This window comes from Callospermophilus lateralis, chromosome 6 (genome assembly GCF_048772815.1).
Source record: "Callospermophilus lateralis isolate mCalLat2 chromosome 6, mCalLat2.hap1, whole genome shotgun sequence".
Classification (NCBI taxonomy): domain Eukaryota; kingdom Metazoa; phylum Chordata; class Mammalia; order Rodentia; family Sciuridae; genus Callospermophilus; species Callospermophilus lateralis.
This window is the reverse complement of record NC_135310.1, coordinates 58,046,913-58,062,753: the sequence shown is the minus strand read 5'-3', so window position 1 is coordinate 58,062,753 and position 15,841 is coordinate 58,046,913. Positions and strand designations below refer to the sequence as shown.

General features: G+C 42.1%; 1 pseudogene; it reads left to right on the top strand.

Annotated features, from left to right (window-relative positions):
* The first annotated feature begins 7,553 nt into the window (after positions 1 to 7,553).
* On the top strand, positions 7,554 to 7,843 carry LOC143402423 (isoamyl acetate-hydrolyzing esterase 1 homolog pseudogene; annotated as a pseudogene).
* The last annotated feature ends 7,998 nt before the right edge of the window (positions 7,844 to 15,841 follow it).

Genomic DNA, 15,841 nt, shown 5'->3' with positions numbered 1-15,841 from the left:
AAAGAACCATTTAAAATAGTAAAAACGGGGCTGGGGATGTGGCTCAAGCGGTAGCGCGCTCGCCTGGCATGCGTGCGGCTCAGGTTCGATCTTCAACACCACATACAAACAAAGATGTTGTGTCCGCCAAAAACTAATAAATATTAAAATTCTCTCTCTCTCTCTCTCTCCCTCTCTCTCTGTCTCTCTCTCTCTTTAAAAAGAAAAAATAGTGAAAATGTAGAAACAACCTAAATGTTCAACAACAGGTGAATGGTTTATATAAATTGTAGCCTGTGCATTTGTTGGGGATTACATAACCAATAAAGTTATCAAGACTTTTGACATAGTGCTAAATGAAAACAAGCAGAATATAAGGTATATGATCTTGGCCATAAAAAAATAAAATATAGAAAAAATAAAATAGAGAAATGTTTAAAATTATTGTGTTTGAGGGAATAATTAAAAATAAAAAATAATTATTTTTCTAGTATTTCCCTATCTTCCAACTTTCCTTTAATGCACATGAATTACTCTGATGATTTAAAAAAGAAAGAAAGAAAGACGAAAGAAAGAAAGAAAGAAAGAAAGAAAGAAAGAAAGAAGAAAGAAAGAAAGAAAGAAAGAAGAAAGAAAGAAAGAAAGAAAGAACGAACTCGAGTCTTTAAATAAATTAGTCTTTACTCCCTGATTTGGCACACCCAAATGCCCCCATCCCCATCCTCCACCTTAACTCTCACTCCGGAGGGCATGCATAGACCCTTTCTGATGTCCCTGCAAAGGACAGACATACCTATGGATAGAAATGAATACGTATCAGTGGATGGGTCAATGACAATGAGCTGCATGCTGTGTAAATCAGAGTGTCTGTGAATGCTGATTCAAAATGGGCTGTGCTCTCTTAGACCACCCAGAGTGGTTATTACCTATAAGGCACTTAGAAGGAAAAACAAAGGCCATGACAGAAGGGGACAAGACATTCTGATATCCTGGTGGAAGGGAATTCCAATAAGAAGGGACACCGCAGAGAAGAGAACAAGCTGAAGGTCAACTGTGGCTGAGGGTCTAGAATTCAAAATCACGAGAAAACTAGGGATTAGATAGGATTACTGATCAGATTCCCTGGAAAACGGATCCTGAGAGGGAGACTTGCAAGCAGGTAGTTTGTTAGAATGGACTGAACTGTGTCCCTCTAAAAGAAAGTTCAAAGTCCTATCTCCCATACCTGTGAATGTGGCCTTAGTTGGAAACAGGGTAGTTGCAGATACAGCCAAGATGCATTCATAGTGGATTAGGGTGGGCTGCTGTGGGGTGGGCCACTCTCAATCCAACGTGACTGATATCTGTATAATAGGAAAATGTGGACACGACACAAAAACAAGGAGAATGCCATTGGATGAAGGTGGCTTGGAATGCCACATGTGCAAGCCAAGCAGCATCAAGGGCTGCTGCCAACAACAGGAGCTGGGAGAGAGGCACGGGAAACTTCTCCCCTAGAGAAGGACGTGGCCCTGCCAACAACTTGATTTCAAACGTCTAGCTTCCAGAACTGTACAGAAATGTTTCTGTTGTCTTAAGCCACCAGTTTGTGATGCTTATTACAACATCCTCAGGAAAGGAATAAGGTTGGCTAGTACTCTCAGGAACTCCCCTCGGGAAGGAGGGAAGCAGGACTGGCAGAGGGAGGAACAGCAGGTGATGCAGCTGCAACAATGGCTCAGCCCAGGGAGAGCTCTGGACATGGCAAGACCTGACAGAAATGTCCCACCTGGAGGCAAGGGGCTTTGGTGCTTCCAGCAGAGATCTGTCATGGGATTGGGACGGCCCCACGGGGAGACTGAACCCTCAGCCTGAGTAAGGCACTTTCCTTCCACTGAGGCCACTTCTAGAGCTGTGAGCCATCAGCAGCCACCACGCTCCAAATCTAGGGTAGGGAAAGTGAGAGCCTTCGGCCAGAAGGGCAAGTTGAAGGTCCACTCCACACCCAACTCCTGTGGCCATGTTGTCTGGACTTGGGAAGAAGCTCAGGGGCCCAGAGACAAAGAGTCTGTTTCTTCAAGGACCAAATGACTCTGGAGAGAGAACTGGAAGCAGGGGGAAGACTGAGGGGACAGGGAAAACACCCCTGGCTCTGAGGGCATGCAGAAGCTTGAGGGACCTCTGTCCCACCCCACAACCCAACATCAGACTCCATCCAAAATCAGGAAAAGGGTGTGACCTCTGTTCTGTTGAGTAACCCTCTCCCTCAAAAGATGAAGAATTCTTTCTTGTTGTCAGCCAAGCCCAGCCTTCCTATGACTCAAATTTCCACCTGGCCAAAACATGTCTCTTTCACTCTGTCACTTACCAAGTGACAAGTCCCACCAGACAGAAGGATTTATTGAGTTTTCTTTCTTTCTTTCTTTCTTTCTTTCTTTTTTTTTTTTTTTTTTTTTTTTTTGCAGTTTTCTGTGCAACATTTTTCAACTCTCCAACTTTTTTCGTCCTCCCCCATCTCCTTTTCTAGACTGATACTGATACTCCTGGAGCACAAGGGACAGCCTCTCTCCCACTGGCAGCTCTTCAAATATTTGAAGACACTTTTATATCCTTCCTAAATTTGCTTTTTCCAGGCCCAATACCCCCAGGACTAGCTAAGCTCTATGTTCCTGTTCAGCTATACAATTCAATTACACTAAGGAATCCTTAATCATCTCCTCGTGACATTTTTTCAGACATTTATTCAGTCACCGTATATTTATTAAGCATCTAGTTGGAACGAGGCCCTTTACTGGGGATAGGACAATAAACAAGGAAATCCCCGCTCTCTGAGTTTATACTCTACAGGTTAAAAGATAAGAAGAAACAAATATCACGGGTACAACAGGTGGGATGAAAGGGCAATTGAGTGAAGAGTTCAGAGCACACAGCTCCACAGAAAGCTCTGGAGATGGCAAGACCTGACAGAAATGTCCCAAATGGAGGCAAGGGGCTTTGGTGCCTCTAGCATAGATTCCAGTTGACCATTCCTAGCTGCATCTCTGAGTTCCTTCATCCATCAAAGGGAGACGGTAACAAAGTCTGCCGCATGGTGTAGCCATGAGGGATTAAATGGGTTAATACACCTGAAGCTCTTCAAATGGTGCCTGGAATATAACAAGGAGTCAGTGAAAGTTGCTCATGATTATCATTATGGCTACTGTGAAATTAAAGGTTCTATGGGAAAGAGGGCATCAAGGGTGAAGTTCAAGGTTCTGCCTGAGCCCTAAGTGGAGCCCTGTATTAGAAGGACATTCGCTTATCACTGGAGACTAAGATGGGTCTGCACAAACCAACCTTACTAAAATAGCCCTTATCTATTATTAGGTTCCCTCACAAAGGGAAATTTGTGTCCTGCTTTCGAGCAGAAAAGAAGAGGGGACAGAACTCTTTCTGCATTTGCTGCCTTATTACCTTCAACTCAAAACAATCCTTCTGCCAAAGTGGCATGTTTGGGGGTGTCGTATTGTGATCCACTCTGACATTCTGGGGTTATAAGAGGAAAAGGAAGGCAAGTTCAAGTTTCTGACATGGTGCCCCAGGTGGGAAGTGGTGACATTCGCCAATGCAGAAGAGAAAGGAAGCGGGTGGAAACAGGGAGAGGACAAGTTCAGAACAGGCGTAAGAGAAAGAGGCAGAAAGCACAACCTGGAATTGTGGAAAACTGCTCCTAGAGACGGAGACGCTCCTGGACAATACTCAGGTCCAGAATGTGGTCATGATACGAAGAACAGGACTCTCCTTGGAAATGAGCAGCCCCGGATGAGAGCCGTGGCTTGGATGGATTACCTGTACACACACAGAAGCCACGTGTGATGTTGAAGCCTCCTGACGTTGCTAGCATTGCTGCTGCTCCTGTCTGTGATGCAGAAATCAGTCATGTCTCCAGATTTTGTCATCTCAACAATCTGTGAACATTCTTCTCACATTACTCAAGTTTCTGATAGAAACGTTGAACAGAACTGAGCCAAAATGCTTACCTGGAACATGCGTGGGGAGTTCCAAATATACTTGGATGGTTATGAAGTGTTTTGTTTTACGTAGTTTGGAACAAATGTCATGGTAATATTGTACTTATTCAGGGGACTACACCTCCAGCTACTTTCCCATGACAACTTGATCATAAGGACGGCAGAGGGAGGAGAGGGAGGTATTTATCTTACGGTTTACTTCCTGGATGTCTGTGATGTATCACTAAGTCACATCTTGCCAGGTCTACAGAGGCCAAGACCTTTAAATATTAAAAGACTGTACTTCTTCAAACAAGATATATGCAAAATACAAAAGGGCTTTCGGGCTCTCTGGCCATGATGTGTTTTCCGTTGCACTTGGAATTGAAAACTGAAATTTCATGTTGAAGTCTGGGATGGTAGAGAATGGGAGAGGAGGCAGGGAGGTAAATGACAGGGATGGCAAGGAGCCTGGAAGAATGAGGACAAATTGAGTCAGGTTGGATCCCTGCCCAGGCCCTGCCCTTCTTAGCTCTGTGACTTGGGCAGGTCACTGAACATTGGTTTCATGTCCTCTAAGTGGGGTTCATACTAGGTTTACTGTGCATAGTTTATGGGGTTTTCATGGGAACAAAGATGAAACAATGGATGGGAAAATTCTGTGTAAGTGCTCAGACTTAGAGCTGTAGTCTTTTTATTAGGGAAGAAATTATTGGACCTGCCCTTCACACAATCAGCAAGGCTTTATTGCTTATTGACTCTTTGCCTGTCCCATGCTTAATCCTTCCTGGCAGCAAGATCCTTTGTCTGAAAAGCTGCTTGATTCTGGTTCTCAAACTCAGTTTCTCTCGCTGTACTTTCACAACACAGATCGCTTCTGACACCACACGTGATTGCTTGCCTCAAGTGAGCAATCTATTCTGCACCAGCGAAGAGATTGTCTTCTAATTCAACTCATTTCTGACACCATCTAACTGGAGACAGCATCAGATCCCACAAGATGAGAACTCTGTCCCCAAGATTGCGCCCACTACCCTGCAGACACCAGTCGCAAGTCCCACTTACGTTGTTTTACCTGAATGTCTAACTGATTACCTGTTAGGGTTCCCACAACTTGCTTCTCAAATTTTATTAATTTCTTAGGCTCATAAAACTTTTAATAACATATTTACTGATTTATTCTTTTTTTTTTTTTAACTCTTTAACAATGTTAGGGTTCGAACCCAGCATCTTGCATGTGCTAGTCAAGGTCTCTGCCACTGGGCTATGGATGCATAGCCCACGTTTCCCAACTTATTATAAAGGATGTTACAAAGAATACAAATGAAAAGATGCATAAAGCAAGGTAGTGGAGAAGATTTATGGACCTCCCATGCTCTTTTTGATACCCACTCTCAGGAACCTGCCCATGCTCAGATCTCTGGAAGCTTTCTAACCTTGTTCCTTGAGTTTCGGTGGAAACTACATTGCATAGACACAATTAAAGCAAGACAACTGTGTAGAAATGGAATTAGACAAAAGGGTCTGATCTATGCTAACAGGCTGAGTGGGGAAACCCAGCGAGGCCTGTCCAGATTCTTCTCAGGCTTTCTGTATATTTATCCTTCCTTCCAAGTATAAGGCAGCTCCCCTTCTAAAATGAGGGTCTTTTGATTTACTATCAGACAGGCAGGCCTGAGAATTTCTTTATAGCCAGCTTTAAAACAGAAAGGCAGGGGAAGATTAGAGTTTCTATGATCTGCTTTGGGGAAGAGAAATTTTAGTTTCTATGGCCTGTTAGGGAGGGAGTTATGAGCCAGGAACCACGGATGAAAACTAATATACACAGACACCATAACATCACCCTCATTGCAAAGCTTCTCCTGCCAATCTAACCTAAGCCTGGGCCTCCTCAAGGCCCATGTCTATACCAAGTGGTAGTGAAAAAAAGCCTAAAGGCAGGACCTGGGGATGTGGCTCAGTGGTAGAGCGCTTGCCTGGCATGTGTGAGGCCTTGGGTTCAATTCTCAGCACCACATACAAATAAATAAATAAGATCCACCAATGACTAAAAATACATTTTTTAAAAAAACCCTAAAGGCAAAAGGTCACAGAGTCATTCCATATTTCCTGGAGGTCTCAGGTCAGAGAGAACAGCCTGCAAGGAGGACTTACATTCCTTCAATGCACAGGGAATCCCCCTCCAATCCTCTTTAGGAACTCTGTCCTGCTATGAAGGCAGCTGCTGCCAGCCACAGTATGCATACCTGTAATCCCAATGACTTGGGAGGCCAAGGCAGAGGACCATGAGTTCAAAGCCAATCTCAGCAACTGAACAAGGCACTTAGAAACTGTCTCTAAATAAAATATTAATAAAAGGACTGGGTATGTGGCTTAGTGGTTCAGCATCCCTGGGTTCAATCCCCAGTAGCAAAAAATTTTTTTTAAAAAAGGCAGCCATTCCCCCAAGTCCCCCTCAACTTTCCCCATACTCCTGCTTCCTTGTGTAGATAATTTTCTGGTGCTCCTCTCCACCCATAACCCAAACAGCTCGGTTCAGCTCAGCAGCCCCCATCCGAAGGTGCATTAGAGGAAATGTTGTCAAAACTGAAATGTTTTTTAGTGACACTGAATTCTAACGGCTGTCTCTGCCTGGAAGTTGCGCATGTACTGTGGCTTAATCAGAAGGGCAGTAAAAGAAGAGATAAAGATCTCAAAGACTTGGTCATCCTCTCTTCTTTAGCTCCCAGAGAGAACTTGCTGCCCCAGAGACGTCACCTCCTCCCAAAAGTTGGAGTCCCTGGGTGGGCCGTTGGCTGCACATGGAGATCCACACTCTCCCTTCTCTCCTCATAACCACTGCTGCACAAGTTTGAGGCCCAGGCAGATAAGGCCCATAAATTGCTCAGTAAACGATGGCTATTAAAATTGCTAATTGTATGTTGTGGGCAGCAACATCTACCCAAATCTACCTTGCAATAGTTAAATAGGACCCCAAATCTACCTTGCAATCTATCAATCTGGTGGTCGTGTTTCTCATGTTATAATATTCACAGGACCTTCAGCCCAGAGGAGATGTGTGGAGAACAAAGGTCTCGTCCTCTGCCTTTCAGCAGGTAAAATTATGCATAACATCCTTGAAGCTTGGGCAGGTTGAGTAGCATTCTCAAGGAGGCACATTTTGCGGGGACAAGAACAAGGTCTTTTTCTAGCCCTCTGGCTCTGCCAACACAAAGAAAGGCTAGGTTCACGTGCTTTCTGTTTTTCAGAAAGTAGCATTGGTCTTTTGAAATTGTCAAGTACAAAGTGTGAAAACCGATCACTCGGGCCTGCAATACTATTGGAGGGTCGGTCTGGTGGGAGCTCTCTGCCCTGGCCTCAAGTATTGCTTTTAGGGGACTCCATCACCCAGTTTTCTTGGATGGGGAGCATCATTGGCTGACAAACTGGTCAGGTTACAATACCAGATGGACCAAAATTATTCTTCCAAGACTAATCAGGAAAGGGAACAGTTTGGACAATCCAGTAGCAGTTACAATTTTCTTTGGCGCCAATGATAGTGCACTAAAAGATGAGAAACCCAAGTGGCACATTTCCCTGGAAGAGTATGTTGCAAACTTAAAAAATATGGTGCAGTACCTGAAACCGGTGGATGTCCCTGAGCATTGAGTCATACTCATTTCGCCACCCCCACTTTTTTGAAACAGCCTGGGAAAAGGAGTGCATCATGCAAGGACTTCTCATCCTACTTATCTGATAGACTACATCTATCACCAAAAAGAAATGAATTTTTATTTTCACACCTCTGGCCTCTGATAGAGAAGAAGGTCTCTTTTCTGCCTTTGCTGAATCCTTACTGGAAGGAGGTAGCAGAAGCACAACCTGAACTAAGTCTACTGGGAAATGGAGACCATTAGTCAATTCTAGAAAATGCAAGTCTGGTTGTTCATTTATAGATTGAAGTTGGTGATAACGCATAGATTCCAAAGCAATTGAGTGCAGAATATTTTTTTTCTCAAGCTTAAAAATTTTTATTCACTATGCTGGATCAAAACACAAACATTTGCCACTAATGTTATAATAAAAGTTTTGAGAGTCTTCAGGGGGAAGAAAATGATGACCCTGTTGTTTTGGCTTCCCTTAAAATATCTGGGTCATCTCAGGCTGAGTCTTCCTAAAACCCTGGAGCTGTGTCTCCAAACCAGTGACAAGCTGGGGAACAGGACCAAGTAGAATTTATTCATCCCAAAGAAGACAAATGTGTCACTGGGGAGAGGGGAGGGACTAATACATAGCACTGTGACAACGAAGGAAGTATTTTGAATGTATTGACAGCATTTTCTTTCTTAAAACACATGACAAGGGACTGGGGTTGTGGCTCAGCAGTAGAGTGTTCACCTGGCACATGCGAGGCCCTGGGTTTGATCCTCTACACCACATAAAAATAAGTAAATAAATAAAATAAAGGTATTGTGTCCAACTACAACTGAAAAATAAATATTAAAAAAAAAAACATATAACAGGACTGGGTGTGGTACACACAACTGTATTCCTAGCTACCTGGGAAGCCGAGGCAGAAGGATCACAAGTTCAAGGCAGCCTACATAACTTAGGGAGACCCCGTCCCAAAATGAAAAATAAAGCCGGGCACGGTGGTGCAAGCCTGTACTCCTAGTGCCTCTGGAGGACGAGGCAGAAGAATCCCGGGTTCAAAGCCAGCCTCAGCAACTTAGCAAGGCTGTTAGTAACTGAATGAGACCCTGTCTCAAAATAAAAAATAAAAAGGGCTGGGGATGTAGCCCGTGGTTACACAACCCGGGGTTCAATCCCTGATACCAAATAAATAAATAAATAATTTTAAATAAATAAATAAAAGGACAGGGGGTGTAGCTCAGGGAGAGAACACTCCTGGGTTCAATCCCCAGTACTGCTAAATAAATAAACAGATGCACAGATGGATGAATGGATGGATGGATGGATGGATGGATGGATGGCAGGGTGAAAAGAGGAAGAAACAAGATGTAACCTCAGAGAATATAAGTGCAAAGACATGTTGATTAAGAAACACAAGTGGTTTTTTAAAAATAATTTATAAAAGAAAAGCCAGGTCAGAGTAAGAGTGCCATTTCAAGGAACCAGAGATGATGATCTCTCTTCCTTTGCTTCTTATCTCTCTGGTTCCAAAAAGCTTCAGCTTGCCCACCCCCCATGCATGTGCATCTCACACACACACACACACACACACACACACACACACACGTTAAATATTGTGAATGCAGCAAAAACCACCACATCAAAGCTCATCATCACTGTTATTTCAAGGTTGCTCGAATCTGGCAGCTCCAGCTACAACTCCAAACTTCAGAAGGTTTATTTGAAGAGCTGTTCAAATGCTAGAGGCTACAAAAGCCACTGGACTCTTCTACTTCCTGTTCTTTAAACTCAGTTGAAAAGTCTCTTTCTTCTTCCCCTCCCTCCCTGTGATGGCAGTCTGTGATACCATTACTAGTACTCAGCGAACACTGGACTGCCCTTCAACTGGTCATAACTGAAATTCACCTGCTGGACTCTTTTTTTTTTTTTTTGGTCCAAGGATGCTTTACCACCGAGCTACATTCCCAGCCCTGCTTATATTTTATTTTGAGACAGGGTCTCTCTAAATTAGCCAGGCTTGTGATCCCTTCTGCCTCAGCCTCCTGAGTAGCTGGGATCACAGCATGCGCCACCACACCCAGCCCACCAGACTCTGTGAAATGCCACAGGAAAACACCACATCAGAAGTCTGCCCTCGTGGTGATGTGAAAGATTCAGCCTGTGTTGGCCTCACTGTCTTTGGCTCCTCTCATGCCATCCTTCCTCCCATACTCTTTCAGAGTCATCTTTGTGGGTTTTTTTAATTAGTAAACTTTTTAAAAGCAATTCTAGAAAAAATAAATAAAAATAAAGCAGTTCTAGTTTTATAGAAAATTTGGCAGAAATTATAGAGTTTTCATATACCCTCTCCTTTCACAGTACCTCTATTATTAATATCTTGCACCACTTAGGTGGTATATTGATTTCAATCGATGAACAAATACTAATATATTATTATTAATTGAAGTGCATAGTGTTCATTAGGGCTGACTGTGTTGCACATTTTATGGGTTTGGACAAATGCATACATGTATCCTCCATTAGAGTGTTATACACAAAGGATAATAAGCCTAAAAATCCCCCGTTTCCCTATCATCCTTCCCTTCCTCCCTGAACCTCCTGGAATCATTGATCTTTCTGTTATCCCCATAATGTTGCCTTTTTTTTGCAATTTTATATAGTTGAAACTTTATCATGTGAAGCATTTTGGGGTTGGTTTTTTTCTAGCAATATGTATTCAATATGTATTTAAGGTTTAAAGTACTTTTTTTTTTTTTTAAGTACTGGGGATCAAACCCAGGGCACTTTGCCATTGAGCCACATCCCCAGGCCTTTTTATTTTTAATTTTTGAGACATAGTCTCACTAGTTGCTTAGGACCTCACTAAATTTTTAAATCCTCCTATCTCAGCCTCTCAAGTCGCTGGGATTATAGGCGTGCACCACTGTGCCTGGCTGCTTCATGATATCCATGGTTCGATAGTTCATTGCTTTTTTTTTTTTTTTTTTTTTTTTTCCTGGTGCTGGGGATTGAATCCAGGGCCTCAAGAATGCTAAATATGTGCTCTATCACTGAGCTACACCTCCAGCCCAGCTTGTTGCTTTGTAATGATTAATAATATTCCATTGTATGGATGTCTTGCACTTTGTTCATCCATTAACCTATTGAAGGACATCTTGGTCTGGGCAACTGTGAATGTGTGAGGAGGTTTTGGTATGGACATAAGTTTTCAACTCGTGTGGGTAAACATAAAGGAGCACAATTGCTGACGGTAAGGTAAGAGAATATGCACTTTTTCAAGAAACCTGCCAAACTATCTTGCAAAATGGCTGAACCATTTTGCAATCCCACCAGGAACAAATGAGATTTCCTGTTGCCCCACATCTTGGCCAGTATTTGGTGGTAGCAGTATGTTGCATTTTGGCCATTCTAGTAGATATATAGTAGTATTTGTTGATGTTTTAATATGTGTTTCTCTGATGACATGTAGTATGGAACATCTTTTCATATGCTTATTTGCCATTCATTTATCTTATTGGATGAGGTATCTGGGAAGGTCTTTTGCCCATTTTTTAAAAAATATTTATTCTTAAGCTTTAGGTGGACACAATATCTTTATTTTACATTTATGTGGTGCTGAGGATCGAACCCAGTGCCTCATACATGCTAGGCGAGCACTCTACCACTGAGCCACAACCTCAGCCCTTTTGCCCATTTTTTAATTGAGGTTTTTTTTTTTTTTTTTTTTTTTTTTTTTGCTTACTTATGGTTGAATGTTGAGTTCTTGGTATATTTTGGATACCAATCCTTTATTAGCTATGTGTTTGGCAAATATTTTCTCCTAGCCTGTGGTCTGTCTTTTCACTCTCTTAAAGACATACCTGTTTTCCTAAATTAGATGTGTTCAGGGCCATCCTGGACAACTTAGGGAGATCCTGTCCCAAAATAAAATGTAAAAGGCTGGGGACATAGCTCATTTGCAGACCATGTATCAAACACGGGTCAGGCCCTGGGTTCAATTCCCAGTGCAAAACACACACACACACACACACACACACACACACACAACACACACACACACATCAAATGTGTTCCCTATCCTTTTCCTCCATTTCTTTGCAAAAGGCTTTCTTTGTTAGTCTGAAAACTGGATCAAATGAAGCCTCTACATTTTTTTCACAATATCTTTATTTTATTTATTTATTTTTATGTGGTGCTGAGGATCGAACCCTGTGCCTCAGAGGTGCTAGGCAAACACTCTACCACTGAGTCACGACCCCAGCCCGAAGCATCTATATTAAAACTCCAAATGGTCCTAAGAAGGAAGCCAAACAAACCCAAAGACCCTAAAACATCCTGACCATCCCAGGCCAGAGGAGAATCCTAACAGCTACCACGGAATAAAAGCTGCCCAGCCTCTGCAAAGCCAGAAGAGGGGATCACATAGGACCCTGGACGCTGGAGCAGATTAACTTTCCGAGAGCGCTTGAGTGAGTGGAATGGTGCATGTACAGCCACCACCTCCCCCTTCACAGGGTCAGGGAAAGCTCTGGCTGATAGGCTGATGAACCAGCTGGTCCCCATCAGCCCGTGAACACTGGATTTGAAAGGATTAATAAATCAAATCCCAGAGAGTTTTTTAAAAAAGGGAGGGGCAGATACAGGCACATCTTGCCAATAAGTTCATTATTTTCCACACTGGCTCACCTCTGGACTACATTAAAGAAATTGGTGGCATTATCTAACATAGCCCAGACAACCAGAAGACCATTCCCCTGGCATCCACCTTGATCACATATGTGCATACACAGAGTTTTCAGCAAGACCAAGAAAGTGATCCAAGCAATGGAGACCATGATGTGGTGATTCCAAAAGAGAAGCCTGAAGTCTCTGTCCCAAACTCTCTTAATTCTCACATTCGCCCTGATTACCCTGTGGGAACAGGATAAACTTGTTGGGTAGGTTTAACTCATTTGTTGAGGGTGCCAACTACAGGTTCCAGAATGGTGTTATATAGCTGGTTTACTCTCCTGAATTTTTGAGGCTTTGTTAGACATAGTGGAATAGCAAAGAAATAAGCCCTTTTGCATTTTAATGAGAGACACCTATAGAATCAGCTATAATGGATCTAGGCTGTTAGACAAGGCAAAAGAAATCACCTAAAAGATGAACTGAATAAATGTAGAAGAGTTCAAAACAATTCTGATAGTTCTTATTTATATGTCAAATAACTTTTTAAAATGTCCCTTCCCCCAATGGCTGGTGACCTCAACATGGGCTTTCATTTGACTTCAATGATTCTAAATAGAAGGTTCCAGCTACATCCTGTCATCTACACGACAACTACCCCAAAACTATAGAATGGACCAGCCCCGTCCTGAGGGAGACTTTGGTTCTGAAGCCCTCCAATGTCCTTCAGTCCAAAATAGTCAGCATGTCAGAGCACCATACTTTTGGGTATTATTTTCTGAGCACCAACAGGAACAAATTAGGTCTCTCTCTTATTGCTGAGGAAGCAAATATAAAACAGAAACTGTGTTTACACAGGAGTTAATTACTTAAAGAAACATGGGATATGTTTCCTTAGAGGTCCTTTCAGAAATAATCCTCTATCCTGGCAAGCAGGTACTGTTCCACCTAAAACCCACATGACATAAGTTGCCCACTTCTCCTGGGCCAGGAGAAGTGGGCAACTTATGTCATCTGCTTGGATTTAGAATGTAAGGTAAGTCCCACCATCACAAATGGCCGACCCCAGAACTCTCATCTCATGGAAAAACCCTTACGGTGGTTGGTAAGGTTATAAAACATCTTAGGAAAGTTCCAGTAGCATTTTTGAAGTGTACAATTCTGCCCAAAGCTGTGAGACAACAGAATCAGAGTCAGCATAAGTTGAAAACCCTTATTCTCATTTTTATCAATTTGCCTACAAAAACTCTTGATTATTGTGACAAAGTAATTAGACTGTGGAGGAGCTATTTATTATAGCTGACATTCCAATGAAGCAGCAGCAGGGAGCTAATCCACCAGTTATTGGATAAAAAATTACAAATTGAAGCAAAATTATAAATAAGTGTCTTACTGTTCTTGAATATACTAAAATGAATGACTATGACCTGGTGATGCCATTAATTTTGATGTAATGCCCAACGTAGAGTAAACTGACTGACTAAACGCTTCAGCTCTACTTCACCCTCAACAGCAAATAAGTGTCTCGAGAAGGCTTTAGAGCTAGAGGTACCAGACCATGGTGCCAAAGATTCATCTCTTAGCCAGTTTTCCCCAAATCTTCTGTAATGCACCTGACTGATGCAAAAATGTCAACTGCACCTAGACTTAGAAGATGAAAGAGTTCTTGTTCCAGGCAGAGGAAGTTAAGGGATTACTAAACAAATACAAATCCCACCCAAATGCCAAGACTGACTAGCAGTGGATGCAGATCTGAGAATTTGTGTGTTCATTGAAAGTGAATGTTTAGTGTTTCTAGAGCAGAGGTGATGTTTCAAAACAACCACAGACCCCACCACAACATGACCATAAAAATGTAATTTATGAATAACATGTTGATTCTTTTCATATGGATTTTCTGTTTTCATAAAGATTCAGTAGCTGGTTCAAATACAGCTCTAAAATTATTTCAATGGCCTTTTTTTCTGTCCCCTTGTACCCAATCAAAGCAACTAAAACTCTGTATTTAGTTCTGAAAAAGCATTCTAAAATTTCTAAGTTCTTAAGCCCCAAAGGAGAACAAGGCAAAGCTAAGCCTTTCACAAGCAGTAACAGAAATGATCTCATTAAGCACCACTGTCCAAACACGTCCCTCTTCAAACAGACCAGGTGGTGACAGATCGACTGGAGGTACTGGTGTCTATTTTATCTTCAACTAAAGGTTTTTCTCTTAAGCCGAAACTGACGCTTATGTTCTTGACAGAGCTTACTTGTTTTAAAAAGAAAGAGAAATCTCCCAAATATTTACTTTAAAAACTAAAAATTATGGTTTAAAAAATGTTAACACCATTGGTCATATCCTAAAATACAAAATCAGCAACATAAAGAGAACTTTAAATGTTCCCACTGATTTTCCTCTCTAATTTCAATTTTCCTGATGCACAAGAATTCTCTCTGTTCACAGCAGTTGTTTTAGGGAAAGCCTCTGGGTCATTTAACTCATTAGGAGCTAGTCTGTCAAGGGTATAGTTGATTCATTTTTGACAAATACTTCGTATGTCTAAGGTGCTTGAGACACATCATTAAAAAAATAATTCTAAAGAATCTCCAGCCTTACTGGAGACTATCATGCTAAGTGAAATAAAGCAATCCCAAAAAATCAAAAGCTGAATTTTCTCTCTGATACTCAGATACTAACTCATAATAAGCAGGGTGGGGATGAGGGATAGAAGTTCACTGGATTAGACAAAAAAGGAGAATAATGGGAAGAGAGAGACACAGGAATGGGAAAGACAGCAGAATGAATCAGAAGAACTTTCCTCTGTTCATATATGAATACATGACCAGTGAAACCCACATCATGTTCAACCACAAGAATGGGAAGTTAGACTCCGTGCATGGATGATATGTCAAAATACATTCTACTGTCCTATATAACTAAAAAGAATTTTAAAAATTAAAAAAAAAAAAAAAAAAAAAAGAATCTCCAGTCTTGTGGAATGGGAGAAGGCAAACAATAAACAATTCAAAGAGTACACCATCCAGTGGGCAGAAGGAGCAAGAGTGGCATCACTGAGAACCTGAGGGGCAGCAGAGTGGATTCCTCACACAAGAGCTGTCCAGAGGTGAGAACATAACCAGAATATTCAAGGAACAGCAAATGTCCAGTGCGGCTAACATGGGTTTGAGCAGGTTGGTGGAGAGTGAAGCTCAGAGAGACTGAGGAGGATCCTGCTTTCTCCTTCCAGAACCGTTTTGTCTAGAAAGGTATCTCAAAGAGCGTGCCCCATGTCTTCAAACAGCAGAAGTTGTTGTTTCCAACTTGTGGAAGCCACCTGTATCTCCCCATTTATTGCCACCTTCCACCCTTCACCTTTTAGCTTTCCAGTGATAGCCATATTCCATTCTATTTTTTATCTTATTGGGTACACAGGAAACTACACTTTCCAGCTTATCTGGCAGTTTTACTGGGGCCATGTGACTCAGTAGTCGTTGGTGGAGGGTGAGCCGAAGTGACGTGGCCACTGCCAAATCCTAACATTAAGAATATATTATACAGACCTCTTGTCCTCTCTTCCCTTTCCTCCACAATCTTGGAGGGAATCACAAAATGG